Here is a 16,746-nt window from a genome sequence, read left to right as displayed (position 1 = left end):
TTTTTTTGAGATAGGGTTTCTCTGTGTTTTTTGGTACCTGTCCTGAATCTCTCGCTTTGTAGTGACTTTTTTAAGATTCACAGAATACTATCTGCCTTTTATGGACAATGACAGTCAAATCTTTCTTTGAAGTTTGTGCTGCACTAAATAAACACTGGCTTAAGGTTTCTTTCTTGGCTGAATTATTTCTTTATAGAAGAAAAGAACCAAGGACTCCTATATCTATTTTTATATAATAAATGAGTTTCATTTTGACTATATATTATGTGTATAATGACCATTGTTAGTATTTACCCATTATTTTCTCTATATATTTTTTTTCAGTGAGTAATGTGGAAGCCTAAGATGGACTTAATCTAATATCACTTTGCAATGAATTTCTGAAAGATCTCTCCTCTTAGCTGAGACAACTTCGTCAGGATCAACCACTCAAAATAAAACACCTACTAGGTCAGGAGGTCTCTGTAAACTTGAGAGTTATTTTATTTTCCCAGCCATTTCAAGTGTAAATGAAATTTAAATTGCTGCAGAAGATCCATTATTTCCATTGATCAGCTCAACAGAATGTGTACAAGAAGATGTTACAGCTTGTGTCTATTCATTGTCATGGCTGCTTTCTACAAAGAAGAACAAATATATCACTTTATTTTTGTCTCTAAAAAGACTTATAATAAGCACCAAATCAGACAGAAAGAACTGAAGATGTGAAAAGTCTTGAACTTTTTTATGTGTTGTACTCTGCCCCGCCTTTCCTCCATACAGTGATGAGGACTGTACTGGTTAATGCTGAGAATCACCCTTTATTTAGTCAAACACTGATGGTACACACTATGTTTGACTAACAGTAAAGTGTCCTTTTCTCTGTCTCAAATTGCAAAAGAAGCATTTTAATCAATACGGAAATAATTAATAATAGTGATTGGAGAACAAATCTATGGCAATACCTATCCTTCAGGGAGAATCCCTTCTTTCTGTAAAACTGTACATAACTGAGAATTGAGTATGGATTTACAGAGCATATGATGATCAAGAATAAGTATGTGAAATCTGGTAGACTGTGAGAGGTGGTATGAGCTGGAATCTATGCAGTTCAAGTTGACCAGTCTGTAGCAAAAGTATAACTTCTAAAATAGTTATGATATACTATAATTCCAAAGGGGGGAAATCAGCGCTGATAATTGTACCTACTCATATTATACTATACATTTAAATAATTTTTGTAACACATTTTTGCATTTCATAGAATAATAAAAGGAGCTTTGTGTGTTAGAGTTTAATGGACATGATTGTGCATGCAAATTATTAGCTTCTTTTTTATTAAACATGCATCTATTGATTAAGTTGTTAATATCTGTTAAAAAGTAGAAACTCAGAAAAACAGTGTCACATTTAACAGTACAAAAACAATTACATAAAGAGGAGAATTATTACAATTACAGAAAAAATATGTAAAACAGAAAGACATTTAACTTGCTGCATTGTAAAATTTAGAAATTCCTTTCCCCATAATGCAGAAAAAAGTAAACAGATAAAATTGAAATCAATGTTTAAAAATTACTGACATTTTTCATATATATTTTCTTAGTATAAACATTGGGATTATCCCCAACATAAAGACACAAACACATATATCATTGTTTGAGCTTTAGTATGTATGTGTGTGTGTGTGTGTGTGTGTGTGTGTGTGTGTGTGTGTGTATATGTGTGTGTGTGTGTGTGTGTATGTGTATATATATGTATACTTATATATGTATATATGTATGCATATATATGCACATATATATGTAACAATATAATTAAAGTAGAAAAGATTGAATTTGAGTTGGGGAGATGGTGATCCCAATATATATGGAAAATGAAAAAGATAAGGATGGAAATAATGTAAATAACATATTTTTATATGAAATTCTTAATAAAATTGAAAAGTAAAAATAAAAAAATACAGGCTAGGGTGTTCTATTAACTAGCCTTGATGCTAGATATAAATAAAAGTATATTCAAAAATAATTTTCTCCATCAGAAATGTCTATTAAGTTAATTTGAAAGTTCATTAAGATATTTTCTGTTCTCTCCAACAAAGACCACAAAACACTTCACAGAAACAAAGGGTTTGATGAATGATTCTATAGCTATACAAGAATAAACTAAGAATTAGAGGAACAAACACTTACTTATAATGACCTTTGTAAATGCAGTAGAGATGCATTGCTTGCAAGCTAAAGCACATAGAATGGGTTATTGTGAGGAATAATGAACAAACACAGGAAGCAGCATTGTAGCATTCCAGGAGTTGTGGTATAACTGTCAGAACTGTCCTTTATTCCAAATCTTCTTCTCCTAGCAACTGCTGGTTCTTATGGGACCTTGAAAAGGCATCTTGTGAGCTGTGAGGTTTTGTTTCCTTCCTGAGAATTGGTAGAGTCCTTCTTCCTCCAGAATAAAAATTCCCTTAAGGAGAAAATTGCTACACAACATCCAACTAGTTCCTCTTATATTCTTCCCACTGTTTTTTTTTTTTTGACATGTATATTGAGATTTAGACATGTGCTTGTATATGTATACACACACACACATACACACATACACACACACACACATACACATATGTATATATTTTTTCTCTATGGCTGAGTGTTAGGGAACAATGTGATAGAATCATTTAGTCTCAGAAACTTGATTTATTATAAATCTCTACAATACACCTCCAATTGAATATTTCCCTGACATGCAGTTTCCTTCTATGACCAATTGGAACTGATAGTAATAACAATCTATGGGCAGTAGTACCCTATGGTCATTAACACAAATATGTAGAAAGCAGTCTAATAAGCAAACAACACCCATTTAACAAATTAATATCAATGGCTTCCCTGTTGAAGCCTATTACCTCCCTGTCCTGAGATATCTACCTTGGCTTACCTTAGCAGATATGAGTTTTATATTGTGAAAGTCAGTTTGTTGTACACCTAAAAGTTCTGTCAATATATGTTAATGGAACATCTTGACTAGTGTGGTGTTTTGTTGCCTATAGGGACCATAACCAAGTATGAGTGTTGATCAAGAACCTATATAGATAACCCATTATGGCATTTTGAAAGCCACTCTAACAGTAAAGGACTCCCAGCTCAGTCTCAGAATGCTTTCTTCAAGTACTACAGCAAAAGCCTATGATACTAATGACATCATATTTTTAAGTATGCAACCAAAAACTGAATCAGTAGTCTTTATAACTTTGAAGCCGTGAAAGCCTCCTTGGACAACAGCTCCCAGAAATATAGCCTACTTCTTATACTGTGTGTGATCTTTCACCCAATCATCTTATGCTTAGTGGGAGTGTCATTTTCCATTCCATTGGGAGCTCTTTGCTACTTGATGTTTTCTAAGGTTCCCGGTTGGGCTTGCTTTCTCTTCTACTTAAAGAATCAAAAGGCAAAAGTAAGAAGAATCTTGACCATGACAGGCAGCAGTGGATAAAGTGTGAACAGAGCAAACAAGAGCAGACAGAATCAGTAGTTGAAGCCTTTTACTAGGGATGAGGAAAGAAATAATTTCAGTAAGCAAACAGAGATCAAGTCCATTTTCAAGGCACAGCACACGAAAGCAGGAAGCCAAAGCCCAGGCTCTCTTTGAAGGCTGGAGTTTTTGAAGACTTCAAAGAGTCTCCCTCCCCTAATTTAGGGGTGGTCAATTTGAGGGAAAATAGGATGGACAACAACTGTTGTGTAAATATGTCCTAATTGGGCCTTGAAATTCCTGAATCATTCCATCAACAAGATCGCTGCTAACAGAAGAAAAAACATATCGGGCCTTTGATTTAAGTTGCCAGGATTTGTCTTTGTCTGGGGAATGAGAAAGAAGCCTACCATCTTGGAAGATTCCAAAATTTCTACCAATTGTTTCACCACAAAGACAGTGTTAGCAGGCTGTAGATGGAAGTTTCTCTGGTCCTGCCTGGCCTTATGTTCGGGAAGAATCTCCCTCATCTGTGCCCTGCAGCCACTTGGTCCCAAGTAAACACACAGAGGGCTTATATTATTTACAAGCTGCTGTGGGATGGTCTGTATGTCAAATCGCTCTGATTGGTCAATAAATAAAACACTGATTGGCCAGTGGCCAGGCAGGAAGTATAGGCAGGACTAACAGAGAGGAGAATGGAGAGAACAGGAAGGCAGAAGGAGACACTGCCATCCACGGCCATGACAAGCAGCATGTGAAGACGCCATTGAGCCACTAGCCACATGGCAAGGTATAGATTTATAAAAATGGATTAATTTAAGCTATAAGAACAGTTAGCAAGAAGCCTGCCATGGCCATACAGATTGTAAGCAATATAAGTCTCTGTGTTTACTTCGTTGGGTCTGAGCGGCTGTGGGACTGGTGGGTGACAGAGATTTGTCCTAACTGTGAGCCAGGCAGGAAAACTCCAGGTACAAAAATCAGTTGGCCTATGGCTAAGAATTTTTGCTAGGTAGATCCTTCATCTTAAATTAACCCATTCTTATTCATCTATATTTTGTCACATGGCCATGACATTACAGGTGAGCTGGCATCTTGCTCTTGGTTGGCAGGCTAGCATCTCTTCTATACTCTGCCTTTTTTCTTCTTCTCTCTCTCGGATTTCCTGCCTGGCTATAACCTGACTCTCCAGAGCAGCTTCTTTATTAACCTATCATAGCAACATGTATCACATTGTACAGAAAGACACCCCACAGCAGCAGGCCACACCTGCTAGAAAGCCAGGTAGGCAGCCCATAGAACCTCTCCTGTTGCCATCCTGGACCCAGACTAATATCCTGGTCTAATCCCAAACACTGCAACAGAATACCAAGTGCAGCCTCACAACTTACTACATCACCTGTGGATTCCACATGCCATTCCCTCCTAACCTCCTTTCCACTACTTAACACTGAATCCCAGACCCCAACTCCAGCAGACACCCCAGCTAAACCACAGGCTATACCTTCCAGAAAAAACAGATTAATTGCCTTCAACTTTTTCTTCACTCTTTGTCCCCCCAACCTTAATCTCACAGTCCCATTCCTAACACTACAATAGAACACCAGCCTTCCGTCACCATCCCCATATCTTCTGTAGATCCCACAGACCATCCCATCCTAACCTAAACTACTTGTTGCTTTATCTCAACCAACTCCAAGAAGCAACCACTGCTAACCAGAGGGCAGTTCTTCCCAGGAAAACAAGTGGCACAGGAGAAAACTTTCTGAATAGAAGAGTGACAGTGAAGATGCTAAGAACAATATTTAATAAATTCAAACTCATGAAACTGAAAAGGTTCTGTAGGCAAAGAACCCTGTTGATAAGAGAACAAAGCACCTACAGAATGGAGAGAGATCTTCACCAACTCCATATCCAAAATACATATATATTCAAAATACATAAAGAACTCAAGAATCTAGATATTTAAAATAGCAAATAATCCAACTGAAAGTTGGTAACCAGAGAATTCTCAATAGGGGAAATCTCAAATGGCTGAGAAACAAAGAAATGTTCAGTATTGTTAGCTATCAAGAAAATGTAAATCAAAACTATTTTGAGATTCTATTTTATATCTATCAGAATGGCTAACATGAATAAGACAAGTGACAGCTCATGCTGGAGAGAATGTGGAGCAAGGGGAACACTCCTCCATTGCTGGTGGGAGTGCAAATATCTACAGCCACTTTGGAAATCGGTGTGGTGGTTCCTCAGAAAACTGGGAATGGATTAACCTCATAAGCTAGTTATACCAATCTTGGGAATATACCAAAAGGATGCTACATCCTACCACAAGGACACTTGCTCAAACATGTTCATTGAAGTATTATTTGTAGTAGCCAGAAATTGGAATCCACCTAGATGTGCCTCACCAGAAGAATAAAGAAAATGTAATAATTTATACAATTACTCAGTTATTAACAAAACCAACACCTTAAAACTTGCAGGCAAATGGATAGAATTAGAAAAAAATTATGAGTGAGGTTACCTAGACCCACTAAGTGAGGACACCCAGGCCTCTAGAAATACAAATATCATATACATTCTTTTATAAGGGGATTTTTTAACTAAGTAAATGATAACAAAGCTACAATCCATAGAACAGGTGAGAGGTTAGGCAATGAGGAATGTTGGGGGGTGGGTAACCTAACTCCCCGAGAGGGGAAATAGAATATATTTTATGGGCAAGCTTGGAGCAAATGAGGATGGGAGTGGGCAGAAGAGGTCAGGTTGTAGATGTAACTTCTTGTAATCTATGACGGTGATCTTAATGAGGACTCCTAGTAATGGGTGATACAGAGTCTCAACTTGCCATGTCTTCTAGCTAGGCAAGCCTTCTTATGGTGGGATGAGGATGCATCAATTGAATTATTGTCCAAGGAAATCCTATGGAAGTCCCCAAGTATTTTATGTTGTTGCTAAGACAGAAGCCTGTTCTCTAAAAAGTGACAGTGGGGACCTATTGTCAAAGACAATATGTGCACAACTCATTGAACAAGAAGTTGAAGTTGCGTCTGCTTGCAGCTTTTACCTATATTCTAGTCTGATGACAAAGGTACTCTGCAGACTACAAATAGAAACATTGACAACAACCCATCTACAAAACCTTCGAACTAGTATCTGTCTTGCCTGAAAATATGATAGGGCAATGATGGCACAAAACGTGTGGAAGTGGCAACCAATGTCTGATTTGATTAAAGATCTACTCCATGAGAAGGAACACATACCTGACACTGTTTGGGTAATCATGAACCAGAAAGTAGATAGCCTAGGGATCTAGGATATAAAACTAACACTATTGTTCTAAAACAAAATCAATAAGTGATTCCTATGCTATACTCATAGATCAGTGTCTTATCCAGTCATCATTACAGAGGCTTCCTCTGGCAGCAGATGGGAACAGATGCAGAGACCAACAGCCAGGCATTATGCAGAGAGAGAATCTAAATTGATGGTCTCCATTAAATCCCTCAAGTCAGAGCTCAGGGAATCCCCAGTACATGAAGATGAAAAGAGTATAATGGATGGGAGGGATGGAGGACACCAGAAGAACTAGACCCTTTGAATCAGCTATGCAAGGAGCATATGAGATCACAGAGACTGAAGCATCAACCACAGGACCTATACAGTTCTGTCTGCATCAGTTCCTCTGTATATATTATAACTAATAGCTTTAAGAATGACTGGATTTCTGACTCTTTTTTTCTGCTCTTGGTACTTTTTTCTTCCTTTGGGTTGACATATCCAATATGACAGTTTTTGCTTCATCTAAACATTTATATTTTTGTTATACATGGTTTCTATCTCTTAAGAACCTGTTCTTTTCTAATGAGAGACTGAAAGAGAAGATATCCAGAGGGGAGGAGAGGTGGGGAGTAACTGGGAAGAGTAGACAAAAGAAAAAGTATAATCAGGAAAATTGCTTGAGAAAAGAATCTATTTCCAATAAGAGAAAAAAACCTGTTAGATGCAGAAACATATGTAAGAAGAATTATGCCATTTAGCTTTGCATAATCTATAACTTTTCTATGAGCCCCTTGGTCTCTCTGTCTTGGAGCTTTACTGCTTTCATAGTCCTCTATCTACTATCTCCCTATCTTTATGGGTAGGGTTGCAATGCTAGGAGATGGTTATTCTCAAAGGCTGGCCCCTGACCTGCTAAGCTTTGGAGCCATCTCTGGTTCTAGCAGTCTCTTTGTCAGTAATGGTTTTTGATTTCCATTGGCCTGACTACTGCTCTGCAATGGTCTCTAACCACAGTGTGCTTCACATCACAGAGTCTATGGAGATAACTCTCCACCCTTATTACTGGATTAATCTTTTCTTTCATGAACTTTTGCTTTATTTGTATGACTGTTTATGAATAATTGATATGTGAGTACAATGGCTAGCATCTGTGGCTTCCTCCTTCTTATAGTTATATGTGGAGACAAACTGGCTCCTTCCCATGGTTTGCTTCTAATAAACACACTGAAGTTCCATGCTGTGGTGATAGAAGCAATAAGTGAACCCTACTCTATTCGAGCTTCACTGAATGCTTATTTGTGCCTTCATCCCTTTAACACTCCTAACCAAGGTTATGGCACTCAAGCCACATGGGTGGCAACATTTAGACTTTATGGGTTTCCAGTGGCATAGAAGCACAATATTTGGCTTTTAGTTAATTTTTGCTCACCTAAGAAATTCAACATTTCATATCATGTAATGATGTAACATATAATAAAATAAGAGAAAGAAATAGATAAAAGAGTCTTGCCAGTATATAGAATGTCATTCAGTAGCAATGTCATGCAAAGTGCTGCCTATGGAGCTTCCTAGATTTGAATAAAACATTTGTGAAAGAGGTTAATAGTTACTGAATGTTCAAGACCAACACTGCTTTACGTAGCTTGAAAAGACAAGCTCCTGTAACTACCATGACAACTCAAGGTCAATTAGATATTTTCCTATGGGCAAAAATCACACAAATATTAAGGTATATGGCCACGATTTGGATCACAAGTGAATCTAGAGTTTATATTTTGAGTGACTATTTAGAGTAAGTTAGTAGTCTCTTGTATAATATTAGAGGGACCAGCCTTAATATTATACTGTGATACCTCAGTAAAACCCCCCACTCTATCCCCTACAGACAAAGAGAAGCTTAAACCAGGATTCCTAAGTGTAGATAAGAACTTAGACCCCTTTTCCCCAGGTGGCTGTATCTGCTACAAGGACTTTGGAAAACAGTCAGGATATTCGACCAAAAGACTAAAAAGGGAGGCGGGTTAAAATAAATTATATGGTCTGTGCCTTTAAGAACTAGCCTCACAAAGAAGGGGGAGCACTCCTTCCAACCTCCCTGCTGTGAGTGAGAGGTTTGGAAGAGCCTCCCTGGAGACTTGTAAACTTAGAAAACACCTTACTTTTGCATTCTGTACCTAAAAGTCTCCAGTGGCAGCTTTGGGGACTGTGATCTAGGCCAGGCCAGTTTCAAGTCCCCAGAAATGATGGCGCCAGCCCCAGGAACAAAAGAACAGAGTCAGGATGTCTGATGGTAACCAATTAACCACGAGATGCCTCTCTCCAGAGATAACAAGACCTGACCCCAGAGAGAAGTTGTAAAACTCCTGACAAGGCAAACAGACAAGCTAGAATAAGATAAAGTTCAGGCCCGGGAAAAACTTGACCAATCAAAGATGGACCCGTATTAACCCCCTCCCCTCTAAGAAATTTTATGGGTTTTGCCTATAAAAACTAACTTCCCCAAGAAAGAGGCACTCCTCCCTGCCTCACTGTATTGGGTGTAGGAATGAGTCCCTGTCTAGACTTGTATCTGCAGAATAAACCTTGCTCTTGCATTCTGGACATCCAAGGCCTTCGGTGGTTTCTTTGGGGGGTCACAATCTGGGCATAACAATACATCCCAGGGGCTCAGGAGAGAGAACCACTAATGACAAGGACTATTTTCAGGAAATAGAATCTCAGCACACCGATGTCTATAGTCCACTTGCTTTAATTCCTCTGGCATAACATCCTATATACACAGTTTCAGTTCTGTTCTCATGCCTAGCTCCTTTCTTGCCTGATTCTCTCTATATTTATCTACATTTCCCTCTAGAGTTCTAAATTCTCTTGTGTTAATTCTGCCTCATCTAGGTCCTTTTCATCTTGTTCTTACCCAGCTAGTACTTCCCCATCTGACTCTTCCTCATCTTCCATCTCGTCCACACATACTCTCCTTATTCCTCTCCGTTCTCCATCTCTCCATTCTCCACGTTCCTCCTAAGTCTCCCAGGAATCTAGTTATAAACCCAAGCAATAGCAAGACCCTGGTCGAGCAAGGTCACCAGGCTTGAATTCTACAGAGTCATAAAGGCAGGTAAGAATTTTCCTCAGGCAGTGACCACCAGGCTTCCAGAGTCAAATGAAGGGGTGATAAGAATCACATAGAGGGGCAGTAACCATTAATTATCATTCACAACCCTAAAGGGAAATGACCAATGGGGAAATGAATTAACTAGAGGCTAAATTCAGATAATATCTAAGAAGAGGGATCTTATGTGCTCAACTATAGTCTTAAATGTGATTGGTAGAAAATGTTAAGAATCTATAAGTTGTTAGGTCAATTGGAGAAAATAAAACTGCCTTCTTTTTTCCTGTGGTTCCTATTCAAGCTATCTGCTGTTTTTTTCTGTGGGGTAGAGGTAAGTGTGCTTGGTTGCTAGGCAACCTGTGCACAGCTAGATGCCTCTGGTGATAGTTAAAGGGAGATCTGGAACTAGAGGTAAGATTTGGGAAAGGAGGATTTAAGCTTAATTGGCACATCCACCAAGCTTTCTCAAACAGGTAGTCTGGACAGTTAGGTCTGTTGTTAAAGAGTACAGAGGTATCTCTCTGATAAGGTACTTTTCTCCTTCTGGGGATGGACTTGGCTGGATGCTGCCAATGACAATAATTACAGGGAGGGTTGAATTGGGGTTCTGGCTGTGCATAGCTGTCAGCACAGAAGGTTATCTAAATACTCCTTTAGTAGAGGGGAAATGGTGCCTGATAAATCATGGTAAAATACAATAGCACACAAGAAACTCATAGCAGGAAACAGCTGATAATCAAAAGCCAAATACCACCATGGCTCCTTGAACCTCAGCTTGACCTCTGGAAGACCCTTGGCCACTTCCAGGTATTAGCTTTGTCATTATCAGCTGAAATCCTACTTTGTATATTTTTGTGGCTTGCAGCAGTCCTCATGCCTACTCTATATTCTTCTTAATAGGATTTTAAAGACACTAAATATTGTAGTATTTAAAATTAGAGTGCTTAGAGTTTTTCTTTTTATGGCAACAAATAATCAGATAGGATCTACAGTTCTCACACCCTAACATAGTCACTAAATATTTTGGTTCCATAGACTTCTCTTTAATGAGTTTTCCCATATTCCTATACTATATGAAAGCCATGTTTTAATAATAATAAGCCATGCATAATCTCTCTTTTTTGGGCTCTGTACTCATTCATAGGATAGTATATTATCCTACTATCCTGTAATTATTGTCATTGGCAGCATCCGGTCAAGTCCATGAATGTACTATCCTATGAATGTAGTCATAATTGTCATAAAGAATTCTTTGCTTCTTAATATATAATGTTTTCAAAATCAGCTTTATTTTCTATAATACAAAGAAATAAGCAATTTTTGAAATTCAAAAAATTTAAATAGTTACTTGGTATAATCTTACTAAAATTATTAAATTTCATAATAAATATGACAGACATTTCCTATATTCTGCCCTTTAGTGTGACATGTTCTTATGAAATTGTCCTTTTAAAAGCTGTTTCATGAGAGAGGAGAGGTGAAGAAACAGTGAAGAGCACTTGTTGCCCTTCCAGAGAATATGTATGTTCTGTCCCCAGCACACACACACAACACAACACACACACACACACACACACACACACACACACACACACACACACACACACACACACGGGGAGAGACAGACAGAATCAGAGACACAGGCAGAGTCATGGAGAAAAATTTAAAAATATAGGTTCATGACAAACATTTCATATATCCTGGCACATATTCTACCCAAGTTTCTGTCTGTCTTGAATACAGAAGAATTCAAGAAATACTTCCCATGTGGCTAATTCTGGTTCCAGTATGTATCTAAGAAAACTTAGCTTATTTTTATAATGAAGTTTTTAATTAGAAAGCAATGGAAATAAGGGAAATAGCATGCTAAATGGACTTATGACAGTAACTTACTTGTGAATGAAAAAATATTTTGCAATTTGTTTTCAATAAAACTCCAACTTTGCCTTTGATAACTCATAGAAGTTGTATTTTATGTTGTAAATAAGGTCCATCCTATAAAATAGAAATATTCATTGCACAGTGATTTTACTATATTGTCCTATGAAAAATACCATAAGACATTCTATCTTAATTTCTCTGTTATATTTTATGGGAAAATCTGTATCGGTAGTATGCAAATATTTGGGTTTGGATCACATATATTCCAACTTAAGTTATTTAAAATCTGATTAGAGAAGAGACATAAATCAATTTTTATAATAGATAGTGGGGGTCTTCAGCACTTTAGTACAAGCAAGGCCAATTTTTTACTTAATGGTAATAAGTAAAATAATTTTAGATATACATAGCATGAAATGCACAAGAGCAATATTTGTTTTACTGAGAATTAAAGATACGCTTATTTCTTTCTGAGAGTCTATGCTAAATAGCATGTCATCAAGCTAGTTAAGTTATGTGTTCAAAAGAATGCCATTTCTTGCAGTTATCAACATTTGCTGATTGAATTCATGGCTTCAATAAGTACCTATGGCTACACTTTTAAGCTGTTTCCTCTTTGCTACTTTTCCTCCTCTGGCAAATGATTCACTGTATTACATTAATGCATTAGTATTAGCAGTATTAATAATAACATAGCTGACATTTTATTGAATGTTCTGACATTTTAAGTATTTTCACTTAGATGATTTTTGCAAATCAAGACAGTGATTGACAGTACATCAGGCTCTTACTGGTACCACTAAGAAAACTATTTCTCCTTTATGTTTCAGAGAATACATTAACATGGATGATGGAGAGGAACATCTGTTTCAGATGCAAACTCTCTGGTTTCTGCTCTGTGTTAGCTTCTTAGTCTCTAGTGTTCCAGTATTGATGGTCATAAAATTGAAATCATTATTCATGTCTTCCTCGAGCAATGGCAAAAACTGCCACTTTTTACAGGAGGGTCAATATGGCAGTTGGAAAATGCAATTCTTCTTTCAGCTTGAGGTAGGGATGGATTAGAAAAGAGCTGAGTCAATTATATTCAACAAGGATTTAATGAACTCTGACCCTACTTTAGACTACTCATACTAGGAACTGTACACTGTAAAAATATGAGTAAGATGCACCCTTTTGCCCTAATGCAGATTAGGGTAGGAGGAGACTGAGAGGGAATTAAAAAGAAACTGTGGCTTTACCACTGGATGACTGTAAGTCATTTAGAAAAAAAATAGATGCTCATCATATTATTATAGATGGGCTTACTTATTATTACAACTTTAGGTTTTTCTGAGCACTACAGGAGATAAAAAGTAGCATTGTAGCAATAATTAGGAAATATAGAAAAGCATATAGTATTGAAGAATATGAACATAAGTGAGAATCAGAAAATAAAAAGATAGAAAATAAAGAAAGCCTTTCTTTCAAAGGTAGCATTTGGAATTCAGGGGCTGGGTTTGAGAAAACAGATAAGGAAATGTTACCCAATGTCTCCAGGTTTGAAATAGGAAAATCCAAAGCATACTTTGGGAGTCATAAACAGCAAGAGAGAGTTTATATTCATAAGATTTCTTCATGTGGATCATAACTAGATCGACTTTTATGATTAGCCATTGTTTCACATTTCATTGATACCATTTTGCTTTGGTTTGCCCTAAGTACAACATAACATGTAGCAAAGTCAGGGTCCTAAGTTTGCATACTGTTTAGAAGTTGTTGTTTTTTTATTAATGACAAGAATGTAAGTTCTAATATCATATTTTCATTTATTTATTTTATTTTGTCTCATTGTACAAATAACCCAAAAATTTGTTATTTTTAAATAAGTCCCTTATTTTGTTCAAGAATGTCTGTCTATTGCGGAGAAGCCTTGTTGCTACATAGCTGATGATTAACCGTGTTTTAATATCTACAGATCAAAATTTTCACAAATTTAATTGCACAAATGAAGAAAACAATTTCTGATCCTGGGTTTGCCCTATGTTGTAGAATTGCTACATTACAGAGTCAGTGTTTGAAATCATATCTACTTCTGAGTCTCAAGTCCTTTCAGTATGTTGATGTCCATCTGTTGACTTTTTTTACTTAACTAATTTAAGTGTATTTTTTCAAGATTGTGGGAGGAATTGTTATTTAATGAAAGCACATAGAATGGAGGAAGTGTGATTCATGTGTTTTCACTTGTTTCTTCTGATTCTTCCCACAATCACTAAGAGCTCAAGAATTAAATCAAGAGTCATCTCAAATTGAATTATATATCATGGAACAAGTGAAAGTAAAACACTTAACATTTGTTAAGTTCTAAAATCTAGCAACATGGTGTCCATTCCCTAAGAGTGCTGTCTATTTTACGAATTCTGCCAAACTTATTATTAAACCAAATGAAAATATAATGTAAGACAAAGAGAGGTTGCTTTTGTATACAGTAAAATTTGGATGTATTTTAAACATCTTCTAAGTTGTGAAAAAATTATGTACAGAGTGTTACTTCGTATGCAAATTTTAAAGAGCATAAATAAATTATACTCAAGATTCATGCACTTTGGAATAAAACAATAAAACATTTGCACACTTATCAGTATGATGCTGCCACCTGGGACTCTACTCATAGCTTGAAAAGTAACCATTTTCCATATTTAATGAGCATAGAGCCTCTACAGCCCACTGAATATTACAGTTGCATCTTATTTTACACCTAAGCCATGACAAAAAGAAAGCAATTAAAATCAGAGTTCATACCAAATCACCATTTTTGTATTGAATGTTTTACATATATTTTTTAATTAAAATGTTTAGAGTTATGGTCCATTTTTCAGAATTATTGTTCAGTAAAAGAAAATAAACTCACTTGTTCATAAAGTGCATCAAGTTAGATGATATATTTCTTTAATATTTTTAAGTAATTTACAGGCTTATGGTTGAATAGATATATATTTGAGTCAAAACTGAAATCTGTTTAATGGAGATGTAAAATATAATGACCAGATTTAATTCATACAATCAAGTTTCCATAATTCCTTAAAATAATTTTAAGACATTTCAAAGGAATGGACAAAACTTCATTAAAGGAACACTATCAGCTTTGTTTTTAATAGCCCAAAGAAGGAATTTTGCTTTCTCATATTGCAAAAAAAAATCAATTGGTTAATTAAATAATGCCAATGTTTAGTGACGGTGTGATTTAAAAGAAGATTCGGATACTCTGTGTGTTCAATTATTTATTTTTCTATAATTAATGGACTTGTAGAACAAAGAGTAGTCTAAAAAATGAACTAAATAAAACTAACTCTTTGATCTGCTCTGAGTAATAATCAGTTATGTGTGGTGTTTGTGGTGCTTGAGGTTAAACCAGAAGTGGGCAAATCACTGGAAGTGTACAAATCACTGGAAGTAGCCAAATCATCAAGGTTATGTTATTGTTTTGTTTTATTATCATTGGCATATTGAGATTCTGTAATGAAATGAAATTCATCCTGCAAATGAAATTGTAAACTCTTTCATTCTACATATACCTTGGCCTTATGTTATACCTAAAAATAGCACACTTTATAATTTTCAGAAAATGAATAAACTTTTGAGTCAGTATCGATTTTGTTCCTGTGAGGCGTTTTTAGATAATAATACAAATGTGTAACATTTAATGCAGTGTTATTGTGTTGCAGGTATCTTTCCAAGACTTTTTCAGATACAAATACATTTCAAACAAACAATAATCATGCTAAATAGAAGTGATTTCTTCTCCCATTTTTTCTTATGGAGAAACGAATACTTTCTTCTGTTCACACCGATAGAATGACAATAAAACTAGGCTTTAGAATCAGGAATTTCAAAGCCACATAGTTAAAGAGCTCCTTTATCAAATATCAGGAAACATTTCACTATCATACTTCCAATTACACTTCATTCTTTCATCTTTTTATTACACTGAATTTATGTTTTATATAACTATGAACTTTCAAGTGGTGTAATCAACATTAATTTCCTTCTCTGGGAACTTCAAATGTTCTCTCTCTCTCTCTCTCTCTCTCTCTCTCTCTGTGTGTGTGTGTGTGTGTGTGTGTGTATCCCTCCCTCCCTCCCTCTTTCTTTCTTTCTTTCTTTCTTTCTTTCTTTCTTTCTTTCTTTCTTTCTTTCTTTCTTCCTTCCTTCCTTCCTTCCTTCCTTCCTTCCTTCCTCCCCCCCCTCTCTCTCTCTCTTCCTTCCTTCCTTCCTTCCTTCCTTCCTTCCTTCCTTCCTTCCTTCCTTCCTTCCTTCCTTTCTTTCTTTCTTTCTTTCTTTCTTTCTTTCTTTCTTTCTTTCTTTTTCCTTTACCTCTCTCTCTCTCTCTCTCTCTCTGAGACCAACTATCAATTAATAGTGTCATGTTCCGTACTTCTGCACTGTTATTATTTCAAAAAATCATTTTCGGATCTCTTCAGCTATTTTTGCTCCCCAAAGCATAGCTTACATTGTTGTGTTTCTTAGGCTCAGATTAACAATGCTATAGAATGGCCTTCAATCTTTTACTATGCACCTACTTGTTCAATTAGTATTGTGGTCTGCAAAATAAAGTCTTATACATATTCATTTACATTTATCAAATTCTACTATAAATAATTGTATGGTTTAATTTGTATGATTTGTTGCTTTTAAAGATTTCAATGTACTATGTCCTATCCCCATATTTTGGTGTATATATTGTTATATTGCACTCAGATTTTTGTTTATTTGTTTGGTTTTTTGTTTCTTTTTGCTTTTTTGAGAAAGGGTTTCTCTGTGTAGCTTTGAGCCTTTCCTGGATCTCACTCTGTAGCCCAGGCAGACCTCAAACTCACAGAGATCCACCTGCCTCAGCCTCCCAAGTGCTGGGATTAAAGGCGTGCGTCACCACCACCTGGCTATATTGCACTCTGTTATGTAACTCACTTTTACAATCTGATACATCGATTGATAATTCCTTATTCTTACATTGTTTTTCCAATTTTTGTTTGTTT

The 16,746-nt window shown here is 36.2% G+C and overlaps 1 long non-coding RNA gene across 1 annotated transcript; it reads right to left on the bottom strand.

Annotated features, from left to right (window-relative positions):
* Window positions 1-464: 464 nt before the first annotated feature.
* Window positions 465-9,826, bottom strand: LOC121832127 (uncharacterized). Its single transcript, XR_006075668.2, has 3 exons — window positions 9,656-9,826; window positions 2,172-2,448; window positions 465-617 (listed from the first exon to the last, which is right to left on the bottom strand). It is a non-coding gene; the product is annotated as an uncharacterized LOC121832127 (long non-coding RNA).
* Between the last annotated feature and the right edge of the window lie 6,920 nt (window positions 9,827-16,746).

This window comes from Peromyscus maniculatus, chromosome 9, assembly GCF_049852395.1.
Source record: "Peromyscus maniculatus bairdii isolate BWxNUB_F1_BW_parent chromosome 9, HU_Pman_BW_mat_3.1, whole genome shotgun sequence".
NCBI lineage: Eukaryota > Metazoa > Chordata > Mammalia > Rodentia > Cricetidae > Peromyscus > Peromyscus maniculatus.
This window is presented reverse-complemented; position numbering and strand designations above follow the sequence as displayed.